The sequence below is a fragment of the Lactuca serriola genome, chromosome 2, assembly GCF_051521515.1.
Source record: "Lactuca serriola cultivar US96UC23 chromosome 2, Lser_US96UC23_V15, whole genome shotgun sequence".
NCBI classification, from domain to species: Eukaryota; Viridiplantae; Streptophyta; class Magnoliopsida; order Asterales; family Asteraceae; genus Lactuca; species Lactuca serriola.
Window position 1 is genome coordinate 34,798,881 of NC_136409.1, and position 23,774 is coordinate 34,822,654.

Here is a 23,774-nt window from a genome sequence, read left to right on the forward strand (position 1 = left end):
GTCGTAAATGCACGTCGTCTCTCTTTATGACAGGGCCTTCCTTGACATGCATTTGCGCGTCGTCTGTGCGCGTCGTAAAAGGTTGTTTTTCTAGTAGTGCCCACTCTAATGGCATGGATGGATTAGTCCATATTAGTCAGTCTTCGGTCCATGCTTTCCAATTTTGCCATCATTGCTGCCATGTCATCAGTAATAGAATTCACCGCCTCTCCAGTTAGGTCATTCAATGGGTTATGATATTATCTAGAGTGCTTAGAGAATTCTTCAATTAGCTCTTTTATCACCGGGGGAGGTTTCTTTGTGAGAGGTCCTTGCGAATCAAGGAGCTGCCTAGTTGTTACATTGACTCCATCATAGAAAATGGAGACTTCTTGTTGACTGTTGAGATCATGATGTGGGCAGTTCCTTAGTAAGCCCTTGTATCTCTCCCATGCCTCATAAAGTGAATCTTGAAATTGTTTTTCAAAATTGGCTATGGATTTCTTCAACTTGGCTATGTTTGAGGGAGGGCAAAACTGGCCTATAAATTCTTCTTTCATTTTAGCCCAAGTTGTGATGGATCCTGGAGGGAGTGATTTCAGCTAATCTTTCGCACCCCCCTTAAATGTGACCGGTAGCATACGAAGTAAAATTGTGTCGCGAGGTACATTAGGAACATTGAAGTAGTCGGCTACGTCGTTGACCTTGTCTAAATGCTTGTATGCGTCTTCATGATCATTCCCGTAGAATGGGATCTCCTTAAGTTGAGGAAGTATGTGGACCTTATGTTCAAAAGTGGCAGTTGCAGGAATTGCGGGTTGCAAGTGTCCTGGGCCGGTATCATCACATATTATTTTCTTCCATTCGCCAATGGTGACTTCATCGATGTTCGTCATGATGTTGTCGGGTTCTCCTTCTAGGTTGCTTCCTTCTTCGTATTCGGATTCGTAGTCGTACTCGAATTTAGTTTCTCTTTTATTATCTTCAAAACTCTCCAACTTGCTTTCTTCGCTCTTTTGACTACTAGACTCACCTGCCTTCTTGTTTTTCTTCTTTCCAAAGACTGATTTAAGGTCCTTGAAAGGTGATTTCTTTGGCGGGTTAGTGGTTTCAATAGTTTTGTCTTTGTTCTTTCTAAGAGCGGATTCCGGGTCTTCAAATGGAGGAACCAAAGGAGTGTTGGATCCTCGGGTCATATGATACCTGCAATCAAAACAAGAAACACGCGACAAAAAACAAAAAACGAAACTGAAAATCAGTTGTGGACTCGTTGAGTAGCCTCGATTGCACTCGGCGAGTTCAAGACTAAAATAGAAAAAAAGCTTTAACAAAAAATCTAGAAATATAGAAAATCATAACATAAGCTAATAACTAAATTACTAGAGCAGTAACCTTGTGCAAGATAGACCTCACATAAACGATCGATAACACTAGAAATAAGAACTAATTTTTGAACCGTTCCCCGACAACGGCGCCAAAAACTTGATGTGTATATAAATGTACTGGTTTTAGTCCTACTTTTAAGATGTAATTTAAACACACAAAGGCAGTGAACATGTCTATTAGTGGTATAGTTGAGCAAGTAGGGTATCGAACTCAAGGAACGAAAATTAAACTAGTAACTAGAATTAACTAAACAAGTAATAAAAGTAAAAGGTTTTCTCTAGTTTTTCAAAACTAGAAACTTTAACACACTAACTAACATGCAATTTAAGTAACTAACAACTTTAAAGAAGTAAAAACCAACTAAATTCAATAATAAAAGGTTTATGTTTAGGTTCGATTCATTTACTCCTATGGTTGATTTTATGGCAAGTGCAACGGATTAATTGTTATTGGTTACCGACTAAAGTGATTAGATTCACATTCTCTATTACCAATCCTTAGAAAATAAAATAATTTAAGCAGTCATCAAGTGATTAAACTAAAGAATTTCCTAGTTTAATTATTCGGGTTAAATAAGAATTGTAATTAGCTAATCAAGTTAATAATTCAATTAACCTCTTGTTGAATGCTTATCATACAAGCTCACACATTAATTTACTGATTTTCTAGTTAACCCTAGTTTCACATTCACTATTCCTAGGCACATAACAATGTTTTCACATAAATCACATGAGGTAACCAATTAATAGATGTTCATACAGCTTAATTATTTGTCAATTAATAGAAAATAGTTAAGGTTAATGCATAAGGTTCTTTAACAAGATTAATTTAACAAAATTCACCAATAAACAATTAATCCAACCATAAATCAATCCATAGTTCTAAAGTTATCTACCCTAAATAGAAACTATATGATCTGGTTCATAATTACAGCATATAACATCCAAAAACGAAGTCTAACAATTCAACCATAGTTCAATTAAGGAATAAAGTGAAAAGTAAACTTATGTTGCCTTGAATCTCCCTAGAATTGAAGATTAGGGTTTCTCTCATGAGTTCCAGAGGGCCAGATACCTTCTTAGTGGCAAAGTAATTCCCCAAGGATTCCAGATAGAGCCTGAATTCGGGAATTTGACATCTATTTATAGATTTCAGAAAACAGGTTCTACTCATCGAGTAGGTAACCAACTCGCTGAGTCCCCTCTATAGAGTCCGTGTACGGCAAGGACTTTTTGTTTTGCTTTGGGAACATTAGTGAGTACTCGTCGGGTAGTCATTCAGACTTGCCTAGTCCTTCAGGATTTGGTTCTTTTTCTTCTTTCTTCAGTTACCGAGCTTCTGATCGCATCTCCTGCTTCCGAGCATATCTTTTGGACTGAAAATACAATTAAAACACAATTAAGTACCTTTTGTCCATAAATTGAAAATAATTAGCCAATAAACAATAAAAATATATACTAAATATATAGCTAAATATGCACATATCAATAATAACCGTAAGACATAGTGCGAGTAGTGTAGTCACTAGCTCACTTAGCCATCCTAGTCTATCATATGCCGAAATTGCACACAAGGTGCCCATGCATATCACTCATTTTGCGAGTGGCCTCTTTTGCTCTTTGTTCTACTAGGGCTGCCCTAGCCTTAACTTCAATGATCTGTTGTCTTAGGGTGACCACTTCCTCCACTAAGGATTGTACACGGTTTGTAAGGTCCTCCTTCTCTGCTTGCTGATTCAGCATCGCTCCTGAATGGTGTCTTTGTTCTTCGTGGAGGCTTCGAATTCGCATTGTCGCATTACGAGCTTCACCTCCAATCTCCATTACTTCGTGATACAGAGCCTGAACCTGGGTACCTAGACGAGCCACTGGTGCTACTACTAGGGGAATGCTTGATTCGGTGAGGGTGCAGGTGCCCAAGGTGTGGTATTGTGGGCTCATGCCTAATGCGGATCGTCGGCCGTCTCCTATAGTCCAGGCATACTGTTGGGTTGCCCCTTGCGGAGGTGCATCCTAGACAAGGTAGATGTTAGCAATGAAGTTTGCCCTTGCTTGAGCAATATTTTTGGACTAGGTATGTTCATATCAATAGAACTTCTATTGGACTTCTAAGTACCTAGGAGGAGTAAGACGAAAGGGTTTCTTTTCTTCTCCTGACTGGGTAAGGCTCACTATGGATCTCTCCGGTGCCCTCATCCTCATCTGAATCCTCATCAGAATCCTCCCCCTCATAGTCCACCTCCTGGTATTCTTTAGGACCCACTTATCGGTTCCCCTCATGAACCTCTTCTGGCTCCTCCTCGATCCATCCGTCGACTATCATGGTAGGGTAGTGGGGGTCTTCGTGGTGAAATTCAGCCATGTGGGCTATGTGAGAATATAAGTATGAGAACTACATAGGGGTGTAAGTCTGTGGTTCTATTGTATCCTAAATTACTCCTATAGTATTTTAAATGTTGCGTTTGATTTTGGGTATCTTGGTGTTGGTAAGGGTAAACTCGTCGTTTACTATGACTATTTCCCAGCATATGCTAGTTACACCTAAGATAAATATACTTGATTAGGCTATATTTATTCAAGGTCTAATCACATATCCTGAGGCTTACCCGTAGTTTTCAACTCATCATACTACTTTTATTATGCCCTCTTTATGACACTGCCCTAACTTGTATATACTAATACTTAAAATAGTATTATATTTTTAAAAGTATATTTATAGTTAGAGTGATTTATCCCCATTGTATTTATACTTTTACGTCTTCTATGGTTCGATATACTAGTACTCCCCAACCAATGCTATGATAACAATCTATCACACCCCGAACCGGAATCGCGGAAATGTCCGGGGGCGGATGACGTCATGTACAATATCATAACCATTGAATAGTAATGAAACATAACAACCCAAACATTCATACATTGATATTACAAGTCTACACCGTTTACAACATAACAACTCAAAGATTCATAATAACTGAAAAGTTGTAATCATGAAACGACGATGATGCCCCGAAGAAGGGTTGAATACATGTCCATTGGTTTCCTGAGAATACAAGTGATTTTGAAAAGTGTCACCGATTATGTTGGTGAGTTCTTATGAATTTAGTACGAAAAGGATTTGTAACGTTTTTGAGAAACTGATTTTTGTATACTTCTAAAAAATCCGGTATTTTCTTTTAAAAACAAGCTGTATCTCTTATACCCAAGACCAATAATGTATGGATTTTCTTTGTATCCCTTCCTTGTAAAATGATAATGTATGTTTCTAGAAAATCTAATATTTTCTTATGTATGAACTGTATATGTATGTATTTCCTTTGTATACTTTCCTTTTAATAGTAAAATGCATGTTCCCAAAAAATCCAATATTTTCTGATGTATGAAAACTGTAGTCTTAAACCCTATGACCAAAAATGTATGAGATTTGATGTATTGAACAATAGTATGCCGTTATATCTTTTTAGAAAAACTAAAGAAGTTTAAGCTTTCCATAAACCGTAATAGTATGTTATTCCCTATGTGAGTTCTTATAACCATGTTTCATATGACTGATACGCCTGAACGACGTTCTTCAAGCCTCAGAATTGGTAGATATTTGTCACCCTAGACTTGTCAGTCTAACTGTAGCGAACAACTGAGTTATGGGGTGGTCTGTACATTTGTATACACAACGATCTCGCTCTCCCTCCAGGAGACTCTGGTTATAATGCAGGACGTAAGGTGTATGCTAGGTAGGTATGATGAAGAAACGTCTCATAATAGCATTAACTGATTTATGTGAACTATGACTCCTTTTTCTTATAAAAAGAAATAAGTAATTCCTTGAACAATTTTATGTGTCTTCTAAAATGTAGGTGTGATTTGTAACTTCCAGACTATACTAATTATAACATATCTTGTTTCTTGGAAACTATTTATATAGACTTTTTATAAATATGAAAGTGTATTTTTGCGTAGTACGAAAATATGTGTAACAACCCGAAGTTTTCTATCGCCGAAAACCCATTCTACCCGTATAACTCGTCGTATATCGAAATGTCCCGATATCGTTTTTGGGTTTAGTTAATTAAAATTTTATGTTTATTATCATCCAATGAGTGTCCAAACCCTTTAGGAACTCATGAAATTAGCCCAAAACATTTATTTCATAAGTTTTAGAAACGTCCGCGCCGGGTGACGGAAACTTAATCGGGTGCGACCTAAAGCCTCATTTAAGGCCGGTATCGGGTAGAATTCCACCGTGTCCAAGTTTTGGGAACTATATAAACATGTTAAACCTTTCATTTGAAGCTTTTTCCCTCTCTCTCTACTCTCTTTTAACAATTGGTAAAAATAGGAACGATCGTGCGATGCTATGTTTTGATTATTAAGCAATATGAGTATTTTATTAAGAATGGTTGAAGGAATTTAACCTCTTTTATTTACATAAGTTATTGTGAAATATAAAACAAGTAACTATTGATAAATTTGGTTATGATGTATGACTACAAACCATCACCGGTTTGTGAAATTAGCATATAATATCATTTAAATGCAACAAACTTAATTTTTGTATCAACATGTCTCTAGTTGATAAGTAAGTTAGGTTCTATGTAAAACGTTTGCTTAATAGATGTGAAGGATCTAAATTTGACAAATATACGAACCAAAGTGACAAAACGTGTTTAACGATATGGTTAACCGGTTAAATGTCACGAAATTATACATTGCTCAATAAATTTTATATTTAAATAAATTAAAATATAAAATGAATTATCATAAGGTATAATTAAAATTTATTTAAGTGTTTTTGAATAAAAAGAATAAAACATAAACATTAAAGTTCAAATACACAAAAACTACATTGTTATTTTATACTAAGTATACATGTATGTATTTGTATATATGTATTATTATCTAGTGAATGACTAGTTATGGGTCATGACTTAAAGTGATTTCATGTAAGTTTTATGATGTCTAAATCAATTAAGATAAGAGAATTGGTGGAGATAAGTGCCAACTTAACTAATAAGTGCTTAATCACTTAAGACATTTTACTAAGAATGCTTATTAATCCCTCTTCTAATTTTCGAGATTAAGACCTTCCCTCTCCTTAACTAGAACTCCTAACTAACTAAATAACTAGTAGTTAGTTAGTTAACTAACTCTATCTCTAAGCAACCAACCAAGCAAGTGGCTAGACAAGATCACATCACTTAAACTCACATCCCATCACAAGCTAGTCTAGGTTTTGTCCCCTTATCCTCTTCCACTCTTTCCTCCTTCAAAATCAAGAAATTTCATCTGCATTTTACCCTCATTTGACCAGCCAATACTCCAGGGAATTACTCTCAACCTTCTTCTCATTTTCAAGCACAAAAACTTCCTTCCAAAGCTATCAAAACCATGAACTAAAGGGCTGCTGTCCCTTTTGTGTTTCAGCCACCATTTCACCCATATATACCTTCCTTTTGCTTGATATTTTTACCAACAAATACCCCTGGAAGTTACTTGTTATGATACTCAAAATTATTGATTCAAAACAGTGAGTAAACTATCCTTTTTCTTGCTCTTTTGCTGTGAAATTTTCGTGACAGCAACATAGCCAAAAGAGTGGCTGTTTTGGAGCAGCAAACCAACAACCAAAAGTTCATCTTCAACCTTCCATTCTTCAAGTATTCACATAAGGTGAGTTCATATCCCCTACATTTTCATGTTTTCTTCAAGTTTTAAGGGGGGGGGGGGGGGTACAAGTTAGAACACTAAACATAACTTAAATTTAAATGACAGCTTTCTATAGAAAAGTTGAGTCCTGTTCACGGACAGTTTTGACCATCTTAAACTTAATATCATTCAATATTGTACAATATGCAAATAGTTCAAGTTTATACCTTTCTAATGACTACTCGCACGCGTTCATACGATTTTTCTACAATTTATGGCGATTTTTATAAAACTGCCTATCATTTCAGAAGTGATTTCGGACCAGTCTGTGAAGATGTTCATTTTCACTCTAGTTTGAGACTACTAAAAATCATAATAAAAATTAGGAACAAAGTAGACTCATTTTATAAACTCTCAGAGGTGACGGATTCAGTTTTTGACTTACGAGGATTTTTCTATGAGTTTTCTAAAAACAGGGACAGTAAAGGGTAAAACTGTCAAAAGTGGTTTATAGATTTATTAACACCTTCTAACATTTTTGAGCAATGTTTATACATTAAGGAAGTTAAAACACAATCATTTAAATATGTTTAATTACCATTTTTACAAAAGTGATAAGTACAAATAGGTCTTTAGTATCAAACTTAAGGATTATTTAATGCAAAGTTTCTAATAAAAACGTAAGAATATGAACAACAATTACGAAACATACCAAATCATCTTTTAAAATTTATATGTATATATAACCATATACATATATATGTTTTGTTTACAAACTTGTCTTCTACATCCAAAATATACATATATATGTTTTGTTTACAAACTTATCTTCTACATCCAAAATATACATATATATGTTTTGTTTACAAACTTGTCTTCTACATCAAAAATTACACTTTTCATAACAAGTGAACATTTTACTAGGGATTACTATGCAAACGAGACACATTTTTAGAAAACTATAATAGGTATAGTTTTACAAGAGCATTACAAACTTTTACATACTAGAAACACTATTTCAAGAAGTTTACTTTCATATACAAGAACAAACAAACATTTTTTCACGTAAATCTGTTTTATACTAAGTTTTGTGAGACATCAACTTCACGTACGTTCGAGTACGCATTTCAAGTCCTATATTATATACCAGAATCCCTTGGAGGGGGAGCATGGTGTTTGTGTATAGATCTATACGGGCTTGACAACCCGCGCCCTGACTGTTAGCTACAATCCACCATTTAGGGTGACAAACGTCAGAACATTCCAACGCCTGAAGAACGTTGTGTATAGGCATTTCTAGTCAATAACATGGTTATAAAACTCACATGGAGTATTGAAAACACATTGATTTACGAGGTTTTTCAGACATATTGGAAATTTTATACTTACATACAATTTTAGAAACAAACATTGGTCTTGAGAGAAGGCTACATTTATACTAGTAGAAAATATAGGATTTTCTAGAAGCAAACAAACAAGAACAAAACATTTCATTTCATACAAACATTGTCATTTAATACTTATGAAACTCACCAGCTTAAATGCTGATCTACTCTTTCAAAACTACTTGTATGTCCTAGGGATTCAGTAATTACAGGTAAAAAACAACTTTTGAAGAAGGGACGATGCGGCGCCAGTTTAAATTCATATTTTGGCATCATATTGTAATTGGTTTTGAACATGTACCTTTTAACAATGTAAAGTTTCAATTATATATATGATGGTTGTATTGCTTTCTTCACTATGTATTCATTTGTTACGTTACAACATGAAGTCATCCGCACCCGAACGTTTCCGCCGTTCCGGTTTGGGGGTGTGACAGATTGGTATCAGAGCATTGTTTATAGTGAGCTAAGTATATCAAACCACATAAGATATACAAACTATAAATACATAGGGACTAAAACTCTCCGACTTAAGAATTTCAAAACAGGAACATTAGGGGTCCTTTGCTGTTATGTCTATGTTTGCTAAGTGTATACGTTAAGGTGGTATATACTAAAAGTTTTATAGACATAGAATTTGTGATTTTCACTTTACTTCCTTTTCCTTGTTTGGATGTGGATATAAGGTAAGATCACTTATTCGACTGACTATTTAATCTTGACTGTATATGACCTGTATACACAAGGCAACCATAGAAGGACCATGAATGGACCGAGATTTCACGAAAAATGTAAGTGCATACAAACATACTAGTAAGGAGTCATATTGGCAACAAAACAAAAAGTATTAAGATAAGTTCAACACTGTGAGTAAGCCTCGAGGTATGTAATCATGTCTGGGATGAATATAGCCTGATCAACTATATTTATCCAAGAGGTGACCAACGTATGCCGAGGAATGGTCGTAGTGGATGACGAGTCTAAAACTTACCAACAAACCATACAAAGAAAACTTTAACATACAAATTTAAAATACTATAGGCGTATTTTGCATTACAATAGAACCACACACTTAGATTCTTCATATGCTTCTTACCCCTATTCTCGCATAGGCATATCAGCTAGACTTCATCTCCACATAGACCCCTACTATCCTGCTACCGAAGCCAATAGATGGATCAAGAAGGATCCAAAAGAACATTTCGAAGAGTACCAATAGATGAAATACGAGGAAGAAGATTTCCGAGAAGGGACCAGATGGAGAAAGAAGTTCGGGAGATACCTTCAATAAACCTTACCCTATCAAGAGGAGTGTGAGAACCTCCACCTCTCATTTCAGGAAGCAACCCGTAATTAACTACCTAGCCACACATATAGACTGGAGAGGACAACCGATGATCCACAACCGACATAAACTCACTACACCGTACTTAGGGCCATAGCACCCATACACTGGCAAGCAGATCAAGAGAACAATATAGATCACCTACACTCCTTAGAAAAGGAGATAGTCGTTATAGGACAAAGAACCCTTACAGCTACAACCTGGACAGTCATCACAGAACTGAGAATAGAGGAGGCCACTCGCGAAATAGAATCATGCCGACACATGAAGGTAATCAGCATACTGGTGCAACACTAGTTCTATAAATAGACCCTACACCATTTCAAATTGTGGTAACAGCCGCCGTGACAGCAGTCATGGCACAACTCGGCGCTAACAACAAAAACAAAAGCGGGAACGGGAACAGCGCCAAAAGTTTCAATTGTAATAACAACCAGGGACACCCCGAGTATGTTCCTGTAACGACGCCCCAAATCAAGGACCTACCAAAAGACAACAAACAGTGACATTCCACACCACCACCATCCCTACTACCTCAGTGCCGACAAGACCATATGTTGGAAACCTGCCAAAATGCACCAAGTGTAGCTTTCATCACAAAGGAAAGTGCAGGGAAATGCACTACAAGAATTGTAATGAAAAGGGGCATACCAAAAATTTCTATAGGGTGCCGGCTCAACAGACCGCCCAGAACACAAAAGTTGGGATGAGTCGGACTTGCTACAGATGTGGAGAAGTAGGGCATTTCATAAAGGAGTTCCCGGAGACTAAAAACAAAGATGTCAGGAGCGTCAGAAGTGTTTTAGCAACAGAGCATGGGAAAGCAGTAATAGACCCCGCTGAGATTCCGGTACGTTCATTCCCGATAGCACATATGCATGGATACTATATAATAGCAACGCGGAGAGGAGTATTGTGAGTCGTAGATTTAATCAATTTCTCAACCAAAAACCTCAAAAAAATTAAACGAAATATTTACAGTAGAATTGGAATAATCAAAAGCACTAGAGACGTGTACATAGGGTGCACTCTAACACTAAATCAACCAATTCATTCAAATCATCCTAAAACCGGTCACAATAAAAATTTACGACATTTTCATTTTAACAACGTATTAGTTAGTTTCCTCACCATACTGATATCATATATTACGAAAAGTCCATTCGCCTAAACCCATCGAGTAATAGGACCCTCGTTGTCTATGGCGACAAACCGGACACAATCCCCCAACTCACCTTTTACAACATGACTCAGAAGTACTTACACAGGAGGTACCACGCCGTCCTAGCCCATGCTGTGGATAAGAAACAAGAAGAGAAAGACATTATGGATGTTGAAAAAGCCCGTAACCTTCTCTATATATTCCGAGAAGATCTCCTGGGAATACCATCCGTACGGCAACCCGAGTTCAAAAATCAACCTAAGTGCAGTAGTTGTCGAAAAGGGTTGTTGTAAATGCCATCTCACCCAAGTTAATCACCCCACTCAAGTAGAGACTAGGGACCCATACTAGTGAATCTATGATTACTAAGTGTATATATTGGAGCCCTATATAATTAAGATTCTACGGACTTAGGGTTGGTAATTCCGCTTTAAATCCTTTTCCTTGTTTGGATGTAGGCTTAGAATAGAATCACCGATTCGACTGTCTTTTCAATCTTAATTATATACGACTTATAAACACAAAGAGATGATAGATGAATCAATTATGAGTCATACCATGAACTCCATGACAAGTTACCCAGGACAGTGGATGGACATGCTACCACTTGAGCAATCGTAGACAAATCAACCAAACCCACACACTTTCTACCGACCAAGGCTACAAAGAAAAATAGAAAAACTGACACGAGCATATCACAAGAAGATTGCGAGACTGCAGAGTATACTACTATCTATCATTTTGGATAAGGGACAGGTGATTCGCATCGTGTTTTCGATATTCATTAAAAAAGTCCTTAATATCACCCTCAAACTGACAGACAAAGTGGAAGAACCATTCATCGAATCCTTATACAACAACAACCATTACATTAACATCAAAGTCGCGTCATTCGAAGCTCTCTAAAGAAGCAAGTGTAGATCACCTCTGTGCTGGGCTGAGGTAGGTGACACGCAACTAGCTAAGGGACAAGTTCCTAACAACAGTCTCACCAGCCCCCGGATCATACGAGAAACTATAGAGAAGATTGTTCAAACCCGTGAACAATTGAAGGCATCCTAGGATCTGAAGAAGAGCTTGTGTGATGAGACTCTTGTTATTCCACTTAATGAAATTGAAGACAACGAGAGTCTAAACTTCATCAAAGAGCCGGTGGAAATCATGGATCAGGAGGTCAAAAGGACGAAACAAAGCTGCATACCCATAGTGAAGGCCCGTTGAAACGCCAAGTGAGGACCTGAATTCACAAGGGAACACGAGAATCAAATGGAAAAAAAAAAGAAACACCCCCAATTGTTTAGTGATATCCCGTCGACAAGTTGAATTTCGGGGCGAAATTCTTTTAACGCGGGGAGAATGTAACAATTGGTAAAAATAGGAACGATCGTGCGATGCTATGTTTTGATTATTAAGCAATATGAGTATTTTATTATGAATGGTTGAAGGAATTTAACCTCTTTGTTGGGTTGAAGATTCGTTTGAAGATTGCGTCAATGGGCTCGGCTGTTAGTCCATTTAATTTTGTATTCCGGTTTTGGGTCTGTCCATACCGTGAGCTTGCTAGGTTACTATATAAGTATATGCTTACATGCATATTAGGTTAATGATTTTACGATTGATCTAGACGATTACGATAGCATTACAGTTTCTTTTATCGTTCTTGTAAACCTCCAACCCTCTACAGTTGATGTTCTTTATCGAGCTCTTCTGAGGGTTATTTTATAATCATTCAACCTGTTTGATTCATCGTTGAGTTATTCTTTATTTTACATTCATTCTTACTGTTTAAATATTTATTCACCTGTTTAAGATCTAATCGATCTTCAAGATTAAGCATTAATCTCATCAATTGGTATCAGAGCAGGAGGCTGTGTAATCCATACACATCTTTTCTGTGAAAAGGTTTCAATTAGGGTTTTTCCGCAATTACTAATATTTATTGAGCCGTCATCTCATTATTGACGTATCTTGATATTTATTGTTTTGCCCTAATCTGAGTTATTACTAGTCTGATCTTTTAACAGGTTTTTTCGATCATAATGGACGAATCGCAATCAAATCCTATCAATATTTCCAACAGCATCGGTTCGACGACGAAGATTCCAATCCTATATACCCATGATTATGAAGTCTGGGCGCATCACTTTGAAGACTACGTTATAGGATCTGAGGATAATGGATACCTAATATGGGAAGCAATCATTAATGGACCTTTTTCTCATTCTACAACGTCAAGAATTGTTAAAACTCAAAAGGAGTATAACGATCTGCTGAAGGATGTCAACGATATTGCACAAGATGAAAAGGATAAATTCCAGTGTAATATCAAGGCGTTAAGATTGATAAGATTCGCCCTTCAGTCCGACACCTTCAGGTTGGTCAGCTCATGCATGACGGCAAAGGAAGTTTGGGATAGACTTCCCGAACTGTACTCTACAGACGAGGATCTCGAACATTCTATCCAAACCTTGCTCTTATCTGAGTTTGGAGAATTCAGGCAAGGAGCCGAAGAAACCATGACCCAGACGTTCGATCGCTTCAATCATCTTCTCAGCAGGATGATCAAACATGACATTGAAAGGAAGCTTATCGAGCAGAAGGTTACGTGCTTAAATGGTCTAAGGTCAGAATGGAGAGCAGTGGTGTCAACAGTCAAAGCCCATGAGCAGTTTAAATCATATTCTTTGGCGAAACTGGTGGGTATTCTCAAGTCTCAGGAGAAGATTGTATTGCAGGAAAAGAACGTTGTTTCAAGCCTAGGTTCTCTGGCCCTCCTGTCAAAAAGTAAAGCTGTGATGGAGGATGAAGACTTCAACTTGGAGGAGTATGACCTCACATCTGAGGATTATGCTATGATGGTGTCTAACCCCAAGAGGTTCATAAAGAAGAGATTCCCCAACAACAAAAACCGAAACTGGCAGGGGAGTTACAGTTCAGAAAAGGTTAATAATGAACCGAAGGTTGAAGAGCCCAAGAAGGAACCGAAGGCAGATGGTGATTCTGGAGTATGCTATTACTATTGTGGAGGGAAGAATCACTATGCTAATGATTGTGTCCTCAAAAAGATGGCTGAAAAGGACGAGGAAAAGGATGAGGAAGCCTTGTTGCAGAAAAGGCTTGATGATATGAGAAAGAAGAAATCTACCGCTAACCCTTCCATGAATGCTCTAATTGTGCAGGGTTCGGTTGCTGATGACGAGTTCGGTAGCGTGGAAGTTTGGTCAACCGACTCTGAAGACGATGAAGTGAGGAAGCCTACTCATGGAAAGGCTTATGTGGCAAAGGATGAGAGCAATGGAGGAAGGTGATTCATGGTGTCTGATGTATCTCAGATGAGGGGATACAACACTGATGGTGGAAGCAAGGAACCGAAGGAGCAGCACGACATGTGCTTTACGGCCAAACCACTCAGCCAGCAGTTCAATGAGCTCGATGAACTGATCAAGAAGGTACAATCAGTTTTCGTTTCATTTAAAGTACCACAATCCTCATATGAGAAAGAACTAAAAAATGTTAATACAAGAATTTCTTATCTAGATAGTAGTTTAACTCAAACTCGAGTCACCAATTCTAACCTAACTGATCAATTAAGCAGGGTGTCATCGAAGAGTGAGGAGCGGCGCATGTGGATCGAGTTGAAGGAGTCTGAATTAGCTAAAATAAAAGACGAAAACATTTATTTACAAAGAGACAATTTAAAGTTGTTAAAACAGCGGAATGTTTTTTGTTTAATTGCAAAACGTCTTTATTCTAATATTACTCAGCTTCACTTGGACTGTGAAATAGGCCAAAAGATCCATCGCATGATTTTGCCCTTCCTTGAGTTTAAGGAGGATGAAATCGATGCCGAAGCTTATAATTGTGAGAGTGTGATATCATCTGATGACGTCAATCCGACCTACATGTATGGATTGGACAAAATAGAATCTTTCATTAAATCCAAGGACCACAAGAACATGCTTAAAAATCTTTTGGATGAAAATGATAGACTTAAACTGAGAACCGAAACCATACAACAATTTGACTCTTTAAACGCCAACCTGAGCTCAGAAAACAAAATTGATGTTGAAAATGCATCTGAGCTTAATGAGGACGACAACATGAGTGAAATTTCTGTAGAGGACACGGTTGACTGCTCAGAATTTGTAAAAAACGAACCTGAAAACCACAAGAATCTAATTTCTGAAAATTCAGTAGAGTTCGCTCGATTGTCCCAACAAAAGTCCCCGATCTTAGTAGAGAAAGTGGTTGTATATCAAAAGGTCCAGACCACTCCAAATCAAGTGTACAAGGTCACTGGAGTAACCGAACATCAGACTGCTGAACTAACAGCTATTGTAAACGAAGACAATGCTGGTGGATGTGATGAGTTCTTCTGGTCAGCACCAATCGATAATGCAGATGAAATGGTAGGCTTGTCAGAAAGGACTTCATGGATTATTAAAGGTAGGTACATACCAGAACCTCTGAACAAGCCAGATAATTTCGATGTGCCAAGTACTAGTGGTACGAAAGACATTCCTCAAGAGAATGGAAGTTCGGCAAAAGAAGACATTCCTTCTAGTTCCTCATTTCAAAGTGACACTCCCACAGCTCAAAGTGAACCTGCTAAGGAGAAACCGAAAAGGAAAGCCAATATTCATCATCAACCGAAGCAGATGAGGAATCTGAAACGTGAAAGGAACCAGAGATACAGGAAAAATCTCTCTGAAAGGAAACAATTCTGGCAATCCCAGAATGCATATTTCTCACATCAAGACAAGAATCTGAAGTTTGAGAACAATCCTATCAAAAAGAATGAGAGCCATAACAACCGAAGGCCACGGTTCGGTTCAGAAGATAATAACACCCGAAAGCCAAGGTTCGGTTCAGAAGAGAATACCAACCGAAACCAAAGGTTCGGCTCTGAGAATGACTCCAACCGAAAGCATAGGTTCGGTTCAGAGAACTGCTTCAACCGAAAGCAAAGGTTCGGTTCTGAAGTTAAAAGAGATCAAAACTCTAAGGTCAGTCCCACCAATAATCAAAAGCAAAAGGGTCACCTAGAGTCTCCAGTCAAGAAGTCATCTCAATCTAAGTCCATTCCTTCTCATTCATCTAATTCTTCTAATTCTTCTAATTCTTCCAATTCATCTCCATCTGGCTCTAAAGCTCATTCTGTTCGATCTCAAAAATCTCATTCGTCAGCTGAACAAAAAGGCAAACAGAAGGTTGATGCATCCAAACCAGAATCTAAACCGAACGCACCTAATCCTAATAAAATCAAAGTTTTTACTATTAAAAGGAAAGATGAAACAACACTTATAAAACGAACATATCTTGTTGACATCTCTCTTACTATTCCTGTTCCCATGAAAAGCTCACGAGGACCCAAGAAACTTTGGGTTCCTAAATCTGCTTAACTTTTGTAGGTTATAAGTGACGAGCAGTTCGACGAAGAATGGTACATCGATAGTGGATGCTCGCGTCACATGACAGGGAGGAAAGAGGAGCTCCGGGAATACAGGTCTCTTTCAAATGGTGGCAACGTCAAGTTTGGAAACAATTCTTTCGGCACCATAAAGGGATACGGAATGATAACTAATGGTGATTTTACAATAAGCAAGGTGGCATATGTGGAAGGACTACAACACAACCTCATCAGTGTATCTCAGCTTGTTGGAGGTACAGGTCTCAACGTCTCACTCGACGATGAAGGTTCTGAAATTATTGAGAAGAAGACAAAGAAAGTAATTCTCAAGTCGGAGCGTAAGGGTGAAATGTTTCCTCTAAACCTTAAACCCATCAAAGGAAACCCAGCTATATGCTTGTTATCAAAAGCTCAATCTGATGAAAGCTGGTTGTGGCACCGAAGACTCTCTCATCTCAACTTTAAAGATATCAACAAACTTGTCACTGGAGGTCATGTTCGAGGCCTTCCATTGCTCAAGTTCGACAGAGATCATTTGTGTGCTGCATGCGAAATGGGGTAGCAGAGTCGTCAAAGTCATCCATCTATAATTAACAAAAAAGTTGTTGAACCACTCGAACTACTTCATATTGATTTGTGTGGTCCATCATCTATCAAAAGCATCGGTGGTAGCAAGTATATTCTTGTTATTGTTGATGACTTTTCACGATTTACATGGGTGTTCTTTCTAAAGCTCAAATCTGAAGCGACTCATAAGCTGAAAGTGTTCATCAAGCAGATTGAAGTACAGCTCAAGAAGGTCGTTCGCAACATCAGAAGCGACAATGGTCTGGAATTCAAGAACAGGGATTTTGAAGGATTTCTAGCAGAAAAGGGAATAAGTCACAACTTCTCAGCTCCCTACACACCTCAACAGAACGGAATTGTCGAAAGACGAAACCGATCTTTGTGTGAAGCTGCCGGAACTATGCTAAGTTTCGCTTCTTTACCTCTTTATTTTTGGGCTGATGCAATTTCTGCTGCTTGTTTTACACAGAACAGGTCTTATCTCAACAAACGATTCACGCTCACACCATACGAGATTCTCAACAGCAGAAAACCCAATGTGAAATTTTTCCATGTGTTCGGCTCACGGTGTTTCATGTTTAACTCTAAAGAACACCGCAACAAGTTCGATGTCAAAGCCAACGAAGGAATCTTTCTGGGTTATTCTCTCACTTCCAAAGCATACAGAGTCCTAAACAAGCGTTCGAGAAAAATCGAAGAGACCTATTATGTGACTTTTGATGATAGCTATGTCAAAAAGCTTCAAGCCAAAGAAGACACAGCTGCGGATATCTTTCCTCAAACTGGCCAAGTCACAGTCTCGATCGCTAATCTATACGAGAAGTTTCTGGAGCTCTTTGACGAACCAGAGAAAGCTACTTTCTCAGAAGCCGGTGCAGCAGACAACAAGGTAGACCACATGAAGCAAATTGTCGAAGAAGCTGCCAGGAGAATGAACGAAGGAGGATCGAATTCTGATGAACCTCCATCCAACGATACTTCATTCGAGGGGGAGACAAGCTCACAAGTCGAGGGGGAGCCAAGCTCACATGTTGAGGGGGAGCCAAGCACTACTACTGCTACCGAAAGCCCAACTGCAACCGAATGTGTTTCTCCAACCGAAGGTGCATCAATGCCTGAAAGTCCAGCACCACAAGAAACCTCTGAACCTCAAGTTTCTTATAGCTCATCAACCGAGGGGGAGCATGCTGATATGACGCTCGACTACGAAAGCCAATCTGAGCCAGAAGAAATGATCAACGCTGAACTAGATCCCACCTTTGATCCAAACTACCCTCCTCTCACCAAATGGACCAGAGATCATCCTATCTCTCAAGTGGTTGGTGATGTCTCCGAAAAGGTTTTGACCCGATCACAACTGAAGGCAAAACAGACATCCTTATTTTCAAAGGTTGAGTTTTGTATGTTTAACTCATTCGTATCAAAAGTTGAACTGAAGACAGTTAACACTGCACTCGATCACTCTGATTGGGTTCAAGCAATACAGGACGAACTGAACGAATTTGAAAGGAACAAAGTTTGGCGCCTCATTCCAACTCCTCCAGACACCTCGGTTGTTGGTCTCAAATCGGTCTTTAGGAATAAAATGGACAAGGAAGGGAATGTTATAAGGAACAAAGCTCGTCTGGTCGTAAAGGGTTATTGTCAGGAGGAAGGCATTGATTATGAAGAGACTTTTGCTCCTGTAGCTAGGCTGGAATCTGTAAGAATCTTTCTTGCTTACGCTGCCCACAAAAACTTTGAAGTTTTCCAAATGTACGTCAAATGTGAATTTCTAAATGGAGAACTCGAAGAACCCGTGTATGTGGAGCAACCTCCTGGGTTCGTAAACGAAAAGTATCCAAATCATTGCTACATTCTGGATAAAGCTATGTATGGCCTCAAACAAGCTCCGAGAGCCTGGTATCAAACACTAACTAAATTCTTAAAGATGTCCAAATTCAAACAAGGTTCGGTTGACCCAACCTTCTTTCGCAAAAAGGAAGGTAACCACCTTATGATAGTTCAAATTTATGTCGATGACATCATCTCTGGCTCTACGAATTCCAGCCTAACAGTTGAATTCAGAAAGCTGATGGAGACTGAATTTGAAATGAGCTCAATGGGTCCTATTAACTTTTTCCTTGGTTTAAATATTAGACAGGGACCCGAAGGCATCTTTATCAATCAGGAAGCTTACACAAAGACTCTCCTAGTAAAGTTTGGTATGATGGGAGACTCCAAAGTCAAAGTCCCAATGGCATTCGGCACCAAGCTAACTCCATCTCTAGACAAACCGGCTGTTGATATCACGCTCTATCGTCAAATGATAGGCTCACTAATGTATCTTACTGCTAGCAGGCCTGACATCATGTTTTCTGTATGTTATTGTGCTCGATTTCAGGCAAACCCACGCGAACCTCACATGCTTGCAGTGAAGAACATCTTACGCTATCTCAAGCGAACCACCTCCTTAGGTCTATGGTATCCTTCCAACTCAGGCTTCTTCGTTCAAGCCTATTCAGATGCTGACCTTGGAGGATGTGGACTCGACAGAAAAAGCACCACTGGTGGCTGTCAATTCCTTGACGGGAAGTTGGTCAGCTGGCAATCCAAGAAACAAACGTGCGTGTCGTTGTCTACTGCCGAAGCGGAATACATAGCCGCTGCATCCTACACCTCTCAAGTGATTTGGATCCAGAGTCAACTTCAAAAATATGAAATCAAATTTTATTCTAATTGTTACAATAAAAAAAAAATACAGATTTTGGTTGAAACTGAACCATTTGTGTATGAATGGACATCAAACAGTATGCGAGTATTAGTGTTGAACATGGATTAGGTCTTATGAAAGCTGAAAAGATTTACTATAGTAAGTCAACTGCAACTAACTGTATGTCTACTTTTGTATTATTATTATTATTATTATTATTATTATTATTATTATTATTATTATTATTATTATTATAATTATTGTTATTACCTTTTAGTCTTTCACTAAGGTCTTGTTTTTGTTTTACTTAATGGACTTAATAGTTCAAGGCCTAAAAGATACAAATATATACATTAGTTTTTTTTTTTTTTTTTTTTTTTTTTTTTTTTTTGTAAACTCTATGCATAAATCATATCTTAATGGGTTAAGACATCCACAATAGCATCAACTATCCCCATCTAAATAGGCAACACAAATAGTGTTATGATTATAAATTTATAACATAATACAATGTAGCTGAAAGTATATATATATATATATATATATATATATATATATATATATATATATATATATATATATATATATATATATATTTTAACTCTACTCTACACTGTTGAAGAATAAAAAGCTCTTAATAAGCCATATAAGACTATAATAAGAACATATGTTTTCTTGTTAGTTTTGTGAAATTTTTGAAATTAATTGTGTCATCAATGTCTTTCCATAGAAGCTGCTTCGAATGCCCCATCAACTGTTGAAAAAACAACCATCCAGTCTCTTTGACAGAGAAAGGCATTGCAAAACGTGGTCCTCTTGTGGCAACCATGGCTGAAGTCGAACGCTTGGATGCTCATGAATGTGAAGTGCTCTTTTTAGATCTTGGATTTTTGGGTTAAAAATTACAATGAATGTTGTATTTATTATCCATATTTTGATTACTATCTACCAGACATAGAGGTGAGGATGCTGGTGATGGGAGGGGTACAGCCAATGACTTGTTGGAAAAAATAGCATCACTAGAAAGTGAGGCAGAAAAGTCTTTTATGCACAGGTTTACACTTGAAATCTCTCATTTTTACTTACATGTACAAGAGGAAATTTAACTAACAATCATCATGTGTAACCCAATTCCTTTGATCCTTGCTTTAGTTGTTACGATAATGGGATTTATCCAAGTTGATAAGATTACAGATTATAGTCTAAAATGTTAGTCTAAAATGTTAGTTGAAGATAGGAGTTTTTCTAGTACTAGGTTAATTTTTTTTAATCTTCAATAATATCCATATCATATTACATTATATTACTAAATTATGATTATAATTATGGGTTTGGTTATAGATTTCCATGGCATTGCAATGTATTAAATTTCTTTAAACTTATCTTTTTTTGCTAGGTTATTTTCGAGTTGCTTCTTAAAATTGAAAGATGCAATATCAGAACATGAATATTTCTGGTTAAAAGTTGTTTTAGATGCTCTTACAAGTAAGCATTCTCCTCCCTCATCTTTTACATTGTTTTAGTTGAAGGTTAAAAGTTGGTTTTAGTTGCTCTTTACAAAATCCCAATAAATTTGTTGGGATCGTTGGTTTATGTGAATCTAATGGTTGCATTATTCACATTTTCAAGCCTTGTTGATGTGTATACTTCTTCAGAAAGTTGATAACATGACTTATGTTTGTGATAAAATCGTCTAGATGTACAAACAAGCAAATAATCTAGATTTCAAGTATTCCAGCACCTTGATAATTATTACATTGCTATGTTTCACATTTAACCCTGTATTCTAATATTGTTTTGGTTGAACATGTTATTCCTCAAATTTTAACAGATTGTTGAATTGTGACTCACCCCTGTAGCTTTCTGAATGCAGGCTTATTTTGGTGCTGGATTAAGTGGAGTTCTGGCTTGGTGTGTGCGAGTGGGAAGGAACCAACCCAATGCCCCCGGAGTTTTGGCACCTTCCATCTTTACTTCCTATTCAGGTTAATCTACTCGTATTTATTCATGTCTCAAAGTGTGTATTCCAATATCAGGTATCATGATTTGTGTATTTATAAAATTTTGAAATAGGGTTTTGTTCAATGCTTTAGCTGTGTTTGCTCTAAGGGAGATCAACTTATCAATAGTAAGTTATTGTTTCACCCTTTTATTTAATATTTTTATGATTGAATGAAAGTCTTAATGAAAGTAATTGACAACCCTTTCTCTGTAAATGATGTTGTGATTGTGGGAGAGGTGTTGTGTTTTTCTCTGTTGCTAGGTAACCTTCTCAACAACAACATTCTACTTAAGCAGGTGAGTAATCAAGATTAAGGGAGACTTGTAATCATGTTTGAAATTCCTTTCCAGTAAGAAACAGAGTTGTCTGATTATTTGTTAGTTTTATAGGAATGTATAACCCATATTGGCAATGTATTATTTTTGTTTAACAATTGAATGATTCTTAGTATGACATTACAATTTGTGCAATTTATTTTATTTTTTGAGTATGAAATTTTATTTTATATTATGCAATGGATTGTATTTTTAGTATATGGTATTTTATTTCTATTATGAGAAATTAAATGCAAATTTAATTTAAAAATTAATAAATATATATTTTTTTTTTAACATTTAAATTTACGATACGCAAAAATGTGTGTCATCTTCATTTATGACATGGCCTTTCTTGACAGGGGATTTCTTGATACGCATTGTGTGTCATTAACACGCGCGTCGTAAGGTTACGACACGCGAATGCATGTCGTCTTCCTTTATGACAGGTCCTTCCTTGATACGCATTGCGTGTCGTAAACGCGCGTCGTAATTGCGCGTCGTAAATGAGCGTCGTAAATGCACGTCGTCTATAGACGCGCAAAAGCGCGTCGTCTCTCTTTATGACAGGGCCTTCCTTGACACGCATTTGCGCGTCGTCTGTGCGCGTCGTAAAAGGTTGTTTTTCTAGTAGTGCCCGCTCTAATGGCATGGATGGATTAGTCCATATTAGTCAGTCTTCGGTCCATGCTTTCCAATTTTGCCATCATTGCTGCCATGTCATCAGTAATAGAATTCACCGCCTCTCCAGTTAGGTCATTCAATGGGTTATGATATTATCTAGAGTGCTTAAAGAATTCTTCAATTAGCTCTTTTATCACCGGGGGAGGTTTCTTTGTGAGAGGTCCTTGCGAATCAAGGAGCTGCCTAGTTGTTACATTGACTCCATCATAGAAAATGGAGACTTCTTGTTGACTGTTGAGATCATGATGTGGGCAGTTCCTTAGTAAGCCCTTGTATCTCTCCCATGCCTCATAAAGTGAATCTCGAAATTGTTTTTCAAAATTGGCTATGGCTTTCTTCAACTTGGCTATGTTTGAGGGAGGGCAAAACTGGCCTATAAATTCTTCTTTCATTTTAGCCCAAGTTGTGATGGATCCTGGAGGGAGTGATTTCAGCTAATCTTTCGCACCCCCCTTAAATGTGACCGGTAGCATACGAAGTAAAATTGTGTCGCGAGGTACATTAGGAACATTGAAGTAGTCGGCTACGTCGTTGACCTTGTCTAAATGCTTGTATGCGTCTTCATGATCATTCCCGTAGAATGGGATCTCCTTAAGTTGAGGAAGTATGTGGACCTTATGTTCAAAAGTGGCAGTTGCAGGAATTGCGGGTTGCAAGTGTCCTGGGCCGGTATCATCACATATTATTTTCTTCCATTCGCCAATGGTGACTTCATCGATGTTCGCCATGATGTTGTCGGGTTCTCCTTCTAGGTTGCTTCCTTCTTCGTATTCGGATTCGTAGTCGTACTCGAATTTAGTTTCTCTTTTATTATCTTCAAAACTCTCCAACTTGCTTTCTTCGCTCTTTTGACTACTAGACTCACCTGCCTTCTTGTTTTTCTTCTTTCCAAAGACTGATTTAAGGTCCTTGAAAGGTGATTTCTTTGGCGGGTTAGTGGTTTCAATAGTTTTGTCTTTGTTCTTTCTAAGAGCGGATTCCGGGTCTTCAAATGGAGGAACCAAAGGAGTGTTGGATCCTCGGGTCATATGATACCTGCAATCAAAACAAGAAACACGCGACAAAAAACAAAAAACGAAACTGAAAATCAGTTGTGGACTCGTTGAGTAGCCTCGATTGCACTCGGCGAGTTCAAGACTAAAATAGAAAAAAAGATTTAACAAAAAATCTAGAAATATAGAAAATCATAACATAAGCTAATAACTA

At 37.6% G+C, this 23,774-nt stretch overlaps 2 non-coding genes across 2 annotated transcripts; both read left to right on the plus strand.

Moving 5' to 3' along the window:
• Positions 1-384: 384 nt before the first annotated feature.
• On the plus strand, positions 385-491 carry LOC145091197 (small nucleolar RNA R71). The gene has a single exon (XR_013702083.1). It is a non-coding gene; the product is annotated as a small nucleolar RNA R71 (small nucleolar RNA).
• A 22,314-nt stretch (positions 492-22,805) lies between these two features.
• LOC145091173 (small nucleolar RNA R71) lies at positions 22,806-22,912 on the plus strand. The gene has a single exon (XR_013702061.1). It is a non-coding gene; the product is annotated as a small nucleolar RNA R71 (small nucleolar RNA).
• The last annotated feature ends 862 nt before the right edge of the window (positions 22,913-23,774 follow it).